The 9,660-nt window shown below is 30.5% G+C and overlaps 1 long non-coding RNA gene across 1 annotated transcript; it reads left to right on the top strand.

Annotated features, from left to right (window-relative positions):
• Positions 1–5,279: 5,279 nt before the first annotated feature.
• On the top strand, positions 5,280–8,417 carry LOC143080095 (uncharacterized). Its single transcript, XR_012979616.1, has 3 exons — positions 5,280–5,331; positions 5,979–6,040; positions 7,238–8,417. It is a non-coding gene; the product is annotated as an uncharacterized LOC143080095 (long non-coding RNA).
• Positions 8,418–9,660: the final 1,243 nt, after the last annotated feature.

Genomic DNA, 9,660 nt, shown 5'->3' on the forward strand with positions numbered 1-9,660 from the left:
AATCAAACAATTATAAAGTTAAGGATGTACACATAAGTTGATTCGTATAAGGTGAAAAAAAAGTCCAATCATTACATCAAAAACCAAAATAGAATTACGTAAGCATTGCACTTTGAATCATGCTAGTACGCGTGTTCTTATCGTAATGAAAATTTGTAAAATGTTGTCATATCATACATACTAAGATCTATTTATATTTTTACTGTTATCCAATCATTACACGCGTCAATTATAACAACTACATATATATTGCAAAAAAAAACATTCTAGGATACTGATTCACTTTCTTCACTTTGTATTTGCAGGTTGAGTATTACATTTTAAACAAAGCAAACGGTGAATCAAATTGGAAAATATTGGATAAGAAGAATAGTAGCAAACAGTAAGTAATTAGATTTTGATAATAAATATTCCCTAATTTCCTAATTCATTTAAGTCTTCTGTTTAAAATCTTCAATGTAAAAATTCTACTATTTTGGAATTGAATTTATCGAAAAAGTGTTTTAATTTATTACTATTCTGATTATATTTAAGAGTTACATGTTATTTGCCTTCTGCTTCTAAGTTCAAAGTATCGTCGGTATCTGATATCACAACCAAAGCAATACCAACTTAAAGGAATTAAAATCCAATTATATTATTTTCGTGCAAGCGATACGTTTTTCTGTTTCTAAAATTAACCAGTTATGCACATAGCTAAAATGTGGAGAACCAAAACATAGCAACCAACTTAGGACATAAAAATAAAAACTGACAAAACATAGCTCAATAGTCAACATTGCAAATCCAGATAAAAAAAGAAAACTTCCAACTTGTTACATATTCCCCCTTAAACATGATTTGAATTACTTCTACATTAGTGGTTTTGTGTGTACATTTATATAATCATCTTGTGAATAAATACGTATAAGCAGTTGATAGACAATTCAATAGGAACTACCTTTACTCAGTGAAGATGACCATCGTTCTATGCTTTAAAAATCACAGGAAACGATTTTTAACTTTTGCTTTTATTTATTAGATATAAACCTCTTATTTGATTTATGCGAAAAAAAATAAGAATTATTGTCAAAATCCGTATATATATATCCATTAAAACCTCTCCGAAAGTTCTGTCAGTATCGGTTGTGCTCATGACTTACTTCCTTTGAATTTAATATTTTGTCTACATCATAAGTCTACCAAATGTTGAGAGAATTGCTTACTGAAATAACGATTGTATTATATACTTACAGAAATATAACATGGGAAGAGAAGCCGACAGGTTAAGCATCATTAGCATGAACGCTTCTGGAAGAAAGGGTAGGCAGTTTCAGGATTATCGAACGTCTTTTCTAAACGATGTAGTCGGACAAAATCAACCCGATTTATTATTTTTGCCGGGCGACAAGCCTGATATGTCATCACCAGTGTTAACTGATTATCGTCAAGCCCAAGTCGCTCATAATCAAGATACAGTACTTTTATACGATACAAAAAGATTGCAATTGCAAACCCAAAACTCTCACGAGCTTGTATCATCTTTAGTGGTTCCTGGGATCACACAAGGCAAATTGTTGTATCCCTTAGTTAACATCCTGGCTCCGAAACCTACTCAACATATCGTCAAACAGTTTCATTGTATCAGTTGGCATTGGGAGCTTACGCAGACAACATCACAGGAACTGTATACGTTTGCCTCCCAATACTTATGGTTGGCACAATATTTAGGATGGATTTCTGGAGTTGAGATTTTAATTGGAGGGGATTTTAATTTAAAACTTCCACAGGTACAACAACTCGTAGATGAACATAATCAAATAGTTCAAAAGTCAATTGACAATGTTAAACCTTTCTTCAGAAAAATGGGCTTTCTGGATGACATGACAGATTATGTTCATCGGCCAGGACGTCGGCTCCGACAACTTAAGCTTCACCAGTGTAAGTCTGTTACAGGTATCAACCAAGAAACGGACTACTTTGTTGCATCAAAAGAAATGCAGCTTTGTAAAACTGAAATGATGACTTCAACCACACTCCCAGGAAGATGTACCACACTAACATTAACCAAGCCATCTACTCAGAGTTACTGCCCTTTGCCAACGAAGACTGAAATGTGCATCCCATCAAGGCCACCACGACACAATGGTGGTTGACTTTGTTTTGCTTAACATGTAAAGACAAGAAAACACATTTGTTCTAGTATTACTTATAACATTATCATACACAGCTACTTTTGCATAGGTACTTTTTCTGTACCAAAAATCTGTAGTATTTGAAATATACTTTTAATATTCAGTACTATTTTGTTACTTTAAAAGTATTGTAATATGTAGGTACCTGTATTTTACAGTACTTGATTTGTACTTGAAATTTAAGTACTACAGATCTTTGGTTACACCGTTACATTTTCAGCATTTTGAAAGTTCGTCTATTTCAAATCTCTTAAAGTTATGATGTTCAAGAAATAGTACTATATATTAAAAGTAAATTTTCTGTACTATAGATTTTAAGTACAGAAATAGTACCTATGCAAAAGTAGCAGTGTACTTGTAATTATTTGTTTCAATTTTTTTTTCTATGTTTTATGATTAAGGGTAAACAGTCAAATAAAATGGGAAATAAGTTTTCGAAATAATTTAACTATCAAAATTTTAAAACTGCCCGTTGTATAATCGTAATTGTTATTAAAATCATTGTTCAGAAGTAAAATTTATAAAACTGTTCGGATGGTTGTCCTCGACTGTAATCTAACTTCAAGAACAAATGTACGCAATTTGATATTGTTAATGTGTTTTGAACAGAGAAATATACACTCATGAAAACCTTCAACTTTGAAATTGATAAATTAAGATTTCAATTTTCCTAAATAAAGGGTTTATGATTTCATAAGCATAAGCATAGGTATTGCTTTGGTGAACTATTAAAGACCAGACATTTACCTTTTAAAATTTAAAAATCATTATTAAATGAACATTACATATGTATGTCTTTTTAGTAAAAGTAAATATGACTGATACACTGTAAAATGCATCATATTCATATGACATTGTGTAAAATTATACAGAACCTATTTTTATGAATATGCATGTACAATTTCAGGGACTCAGAAATACAAATATTCATCTATGTCTATAAAATTAAAGTTTTTAGTTACTCTACTGAAATTTGACAAATAGGTTTTTGATGTAGATGTCAATTATGTCGGGGAAAACTGGTCCTAGACACACAGATATTAATATATTGTGTATTTAATTTTGTTAAAAATGTTGTTTGTTTTCGTATGAAATTAAATTAACGGACAATTTCTGAACTAATATGATTAGTTAAGGGGATATTAAAAAATATTAAAGTCGCTGTTTTATTAATCTGTTTCTTCCAAATTTAAAAAACATTCATAACATTGCAGTTTCATGTAACATGTTTTGTTTATTTATTGAAGTTTCTTTGACATTATATAAAGATGCAACTTACTCGTGTAATGTACATACATATATATTTAATAAACTATAAAAACAAATGATATTGGAGATCTAAAAATGATTGAAATTTTGAAAATATTTAATAAAAATATTCCACCTGTTTCATTATATTTAAAAAAAAAATCGATAACCTAAGTTCCACCTAGCATTTTCTTGAAATCTAGCAACTACTATGTGGTATGTGAAACCTTACATGGAAATGTTAGGAAATATCAAAAAAGGAATGTTTCCAAAGAAAGCCCGAGTAAATAGTCAATGTATATATATATATATCGGTTTAATAGACAGCATTTTAATTGCTTCAATTGTGATCGTACCACAAAATAGAATATTCTTATGTTGTGGTATTCTTCTATTTTGGGTATTGGAAGACTTTCATTATTCATGTTATTTCCCATTAGGTAATCCATGGAAAGAGGATTAATTGTGTTAGTTTTTAAACTACAAGCAAGGATGCAGTATTTCATGCCTCTACAAAGAGTGAAGAGCTTTTTTGAAGTTGCGAGTTGGTGTATGTTATTTGCTACGAGCATACATCACGTCGTTGGTTTTCCCATTTGGATTTGTTTTACATCTTTTCAGGCTGGAGTGGTTTTTTTGCTAAGTTTATTGTGTGGCATTTGTTCATTGTTGAATGATGTCTGTGGACCAAGTCCGTTTGTCTCTGTTTGATTGTAGTATCACAGCAAATATCTTAGATTAAGCTGTTGCACATATATGTTTTGATAAAAAAAAATATCATTTTACGTCATCTAAATCTGTTCATTTATCAATAAAATGAAAATGTTTTATGAAGGCTTGAATATTTATTTACAATTTAAAGGGTAAACAATGGCTCTTATTAAATGATAATACCTCATCTTGTCTCAAATCAAACAAGAAATTTGTTGGGTAACTTGTACATGTTCTATAAAACATGCATGCTTTGCACAATATATTGCTAATTGGTGACGTACACATTTGAATTCGTGACTTTTTTTAATATAAGCGAATATGCAAAAATCCACTCCCCTCAACATATGTAACAATATATAATGTCAGGAATGATAATCAAACTATTTTCCATTCGTCGTAAATCTTTTTTTCTATAAATTGTATTTATCTGCATAGATATAGGAAGATGTGGTGTGAGTGCCAATGAGACAAATCTCCATCCAAATAAAAATTTATAAAAGTAAGCCATTATAGGTCAATGTATGGCCTTCAACACGGAGCCTGGGCTCACACAAACTATAAAGGGCCCAACAATTACTAGTGTAAAGCCATTCAAACGGGAAAACCAACGGTCCAACGAGAAACGAGAAACACGTATAAATTACATAAACAAACGACAACTACTGTACATCGGATTCCTGACTTAGGACAGGTGCAAACATTTGCAGCGGGATTAAACGTTTTAATGGTACCAAACCTTCTCCCTTTTTCTGAAACAATAGTATAACATCACATCATAGAAGAATACACGATAAAATATCAATTGGAAGGCTTAACTCAATCAAAAACGTAAATAAACACACTATGAACGAATAAATTTGATCTGCGATACCTGAATGCAAATACATAGTTAAAAAAATATAAGAGACAAACATTCAAGGCCAAAAAAACAAACAAACAAGTCCAAACAAAGCCATGGCAAGACACCACCGCGAAATATTTAACAACTAACTTTTGAAAAAGTACGTATTTTAAACTTTCTATTATGTCTTAATCTATTTTAGGGAACCCCATAAAACCAGTACTTATTTTAAGATTCATGATAAGGCGTTATTTATAGTTGGAAATTTTTAAGCTGTTAGTATAACCACTTTCTGCGTAGAATATTTCTTATAGACATCACTGCATTCGATAAGCTTACATTATATATATACAGGTAAGGGTTTCAATTTCATCCGAACTTATCATTGTATATAAGAAATTTCAATATATTTCAAACATTGTTTAATTTTAAGAATACACATAATACATGCATACCGTAAAATGTGTAAGTAGTTGTATAACAAACATGCCACCAGAAGGAAAGCACGAACACCTTTACTGTTATACTGATTATACTAAAATGTTTAACAGACAATATTGGACCAGGAAATCAATTAAAACAAAAATGTACTGTATTGCACGTCAAAAAGAATATAATTTTTTATCTACTGCATACATTGTTTTTTCTTGATTTACTAAATTTTTTTCTACGTCAATAAATATATATAATATCATTCAAGAGTTTAAAGTGTGTTGTACTCTTTTTTATATTTTATTTGCATAAACAAATGCAGCATTATATTTCGGAATAATGTCATACATTATTTTTTTAATATTCTATTTGAAACCGATACTAATATAGTCGATATGGCTGCTTTAAACATGCATCCCTATACATATTTATATATTGACACAATATATGTATATACGTCGTACATGTTATGCTACACAATACCGTAATATTTTTCTATCTTAGTTATATACAGAAAAGAAATTTTTTTAAGGAGAAAATTTTAATTTTTCTAACATTATTTATTTCAGGACTATTCTTTATCTATTTTTCAACAAACCGAACTTAAGGAAAAATAAAAGATATATAGAAGGTAAGTAACATATATGTCTATAAATTATAGTGTCAAAGTGCAAAAGTATATAAATGATATATCATTAAAGAACCACAACTTATATCTTAATGATAAACAAAACTTTCCTACCATTATAATTAAACAAACTCATTTATACCATACAAAAGAAATTTTCTATTCAGTGAAGTTTGATAAATGACTTACATATGTATTTTTAAAAATGAATTACATTTTCTGAAAATCAGTTTAATAAAACCGTTCACGAACGTGTGCATAAACATCCAAGTGCTAAACAATACCATAGGCAATGATAAAACAGTAGAATTTCAAGCAGGTTATTGTTTTGTGTTTATTTTATTATTGTATTTTGGAAGACTATATTTGTAAAAATAAAAAAAAATACGGATCTACTCGTATTTTCCAGCTTAAAGATGTCTCTTTCGCTTGTCTTGTATTTAGGTCCCAAGACAAGAGTTACATTATCTTTACTATAAATGAACTCATCATAAATACCAAGATTACTTTTGTGTACAAAAAATGAGGGGTTCGAATAAAAAAAGTTAGCTTAAGTAAAATTAAGTACGAAATTGAAGATCATGGAGGACCCAAAATTCTTGAACATTTATTATCCTATAGATGTACGATAGGTTACGAATATGACTTTTTGAACATTGCACTGGTATAGACCAATTTTTATCAAAACAGCTGAGCTCTGCTCGAGAAATTTATTTGTTGAGTGTTGGTACTGTGTTTTGTATTGCAACAAGCCATAACATACATTCTCTATATATCTCTATATATAGATTGTTTTCACTTGACATAACGTAATATACAGAGAAAGTGTGTGTAATAAAGCCTTTGCATGTTGGACTTGTATCCAAGACGTTATGTCATACACTGTAATAAAACCTTTCAATTCTGACTGATATCAACATCATTACAACTGGCTGATGCAGGACGATTGCCATTAATCGTCTTACATAAAATTATACAAAACACCTATATTTTCTTATAAGAATATAATAAGGTTGATTATAGGCATCTGTAAGCCCTCACTATAAGTAGTTGTAAATTGAAAGTACCAAAATTGAATATCGGAAAATGTTCAAAGCTTAACTTGATTTGATTTATCGTTTAATTTCAAGAAATACAAATTAAGAACCAAAATTTATTAACAACTATTTCATAATTGAATTTAAACTCCTTTACAAACAGGCACAATGAGAAAAAGTACAGACAGACTTAACATCGTTGGCTTGAATGTATATGGCAGTAATGGAAAGCAGATTCAATCTGACCACATATCGTATTTGGATGATGTCATCCGGCATAATGAACCAGATATTTTATTAATCCCAGGAAACAATCTAGATATGACCTCATTAGCTCTTGAAGATTATCGCCCGGCAAAGGTGGCTTTCAACTTGGACACTGTGCTTCTGTATGACACTAAAAGATTGAAGTTACCAACGCCACATTGGTACGGCAAAATACCATACTTTAAGGTTCCTGGTATAGATAAGAACAAATTGATGTACCCATTGGTGGATATCATGTCACCTCAACCAACTTCACATGTAGTCAAGCAATTTCATTGTATCACTTGGCACTGGGAACTAGCACATCAAGCAAATTCTCAGAATGATCTTTTTCAATTTGCTCGTCAAATCTTATGGCTTTCGCAATACCTGGCATTTCTTTCAAGGGTAGAAGTGCTGATTGGAGGAAATTTTAATTTATCACTATCGCAAATAAAATCATTGGTGGAGGATCATAACGATCAGATCCATGGAGCAATTACATTTGTCAAGCCAATGTTCAGACAAATGGGTTATGATAATGATATGACTGATGAAATTTATAGACCGGAACGTAAACTTCGTCAGCTCAGAGTTCACGAGTGCAAATCCACTAATAGCAGCAAACAAGGAACAGATTATTTTGTTGCATCAAAACAAATGAACCTTTGTAATGTCAAAATGATGGCAGAACCCAAGGGTCCAACAACAAAATCATCCATGAAGACAGCGGAAGTCAATATTCCTGCAACACCAAAAAAACACAGCGGAGGCTAGATTGAATATTTTCCTGAGAAAAAAATGCATTAATATCTAAATCTAAATTTAGCTAATTCATTTTCATTTCACGAAGGTTTTTGTTAAAACCCAATTGGTTTAAACATGAAATAAGCACAAATAGAGATAAAACGATAAAAAAATCCCCTAAAAATATATTTAATGAAAATTATCGTTCAGATTATTTAAATCTTTCTTAATTCATTTTTGTAATTGGTGAACAACTATTGTAAAATATATAACAAAAGTAATTCTTACATTAAAAGCTGTAAACCGTTATCAGTATGATATGTTTCTTAAAATAAAGATGATAAATTGTTTGATGTTGACTTATATTTTTTTTTTATAATTGAATCAATTTGATATAATTTTTTCTCATCTACACTTAGTCATAATATAAGTCTTCAGAATACCTTGTCATTGATTAATATTGTTGGCAAACAGTTTATGCTTAAGAGCAATGCTACGTTTTTTGGTAATGAGCTTAGTAAGAAATATTATAAAGATAGAACATGGAATGGTATTAGGTTAGTTTAGATTAAATATATAGTAAACAATGGTATTTCTCACTTTCATTCGATTTGTATTGGAGTATGGTGTTTATTCTAATAAAAAATCCTATGTTTAACAATCTGAGGTGTGTTTATTGTCTTTGTAGTCTGGGCGAACCTTGTATATTTTGCTGGTTGGAGAATGTTTAAGTTTAATCCACCATTTTCTACATAAGAAAATCCCAATACCAAGTAAGGAATATGACAGTTGTTATCCATTCGTTTGATGTGTTTGAGCTTTTTCCTCGGAGTTCAGTATTTTTGTGATTTTACATTTAAGATCGGTATTTTGTGCTATTCGTCTATATTTAACGTGGAATTGTGCTTAAACTTATCTGATAAATAAGCTTCTTATTATCAGATTATCAGATTTACAGCTTTATTCTTATTATAAGATTATCAGATTTACAGCTTCATTTTTATTTTGTGCTGTTACAACACTGCCTAAGGTTTAGGGAGCTGTCACACACATGTAATACCGAGCTGCATGTTATCTTAGCTCATCAAGTCAGCAATCCAGTAAATGCATTGCGTATTTATTTTTCTCTTGTAGGAGTATTGATCGGTTCTTTAGTTTTCTCTTCGAATTTTTTCATACAAGGGTATTTACCGCTGTTCACACATTTTCGTACGGTGCAATGTATTTCATTTTACATTTTGCTCGTTGGTCTTTTGGGATACGTGTATGATTTGCTAACAAATCTTATCTCCTTATTTTTCAAGGAAATAAAATAAAAAAAATATATATAGATAAAGGCAGATGTGGTGTGAGTGCCAATGAGACAACTCTCCATCCAAATAACAATTTAAAAAAGTAAACCATTATAGGTTAAAGTACGGCCTTCAACACGGAGCCTTGGCTCACACCGAACAACAAGCTATAAAGGGCCCAAAAATTACTAGTATAAAACCATTCAAACGGGAAAACCAACGGTCTAATGCATTCCTAATGAAGGAAAATCCGGAAAAACAACGCTGTAAAAGAGTCATTTTCATTTATATGCTGTTGAAA

Source organism: Mytilus galloprovincialis, chromosome 6, assembly GCF_965363235.1.
Source record: "Mytilus galloprovincialis chromosome 6, xbMytGall1.hap1.1, whole genome shotgun sequence".
NCBI classification, from domain to species: Eukaryota; Metazoa; Mollusca; class Bivalvia; order Mytilida; family Mytilidae; genus Mytilus; species Mytilus galloprovincialis.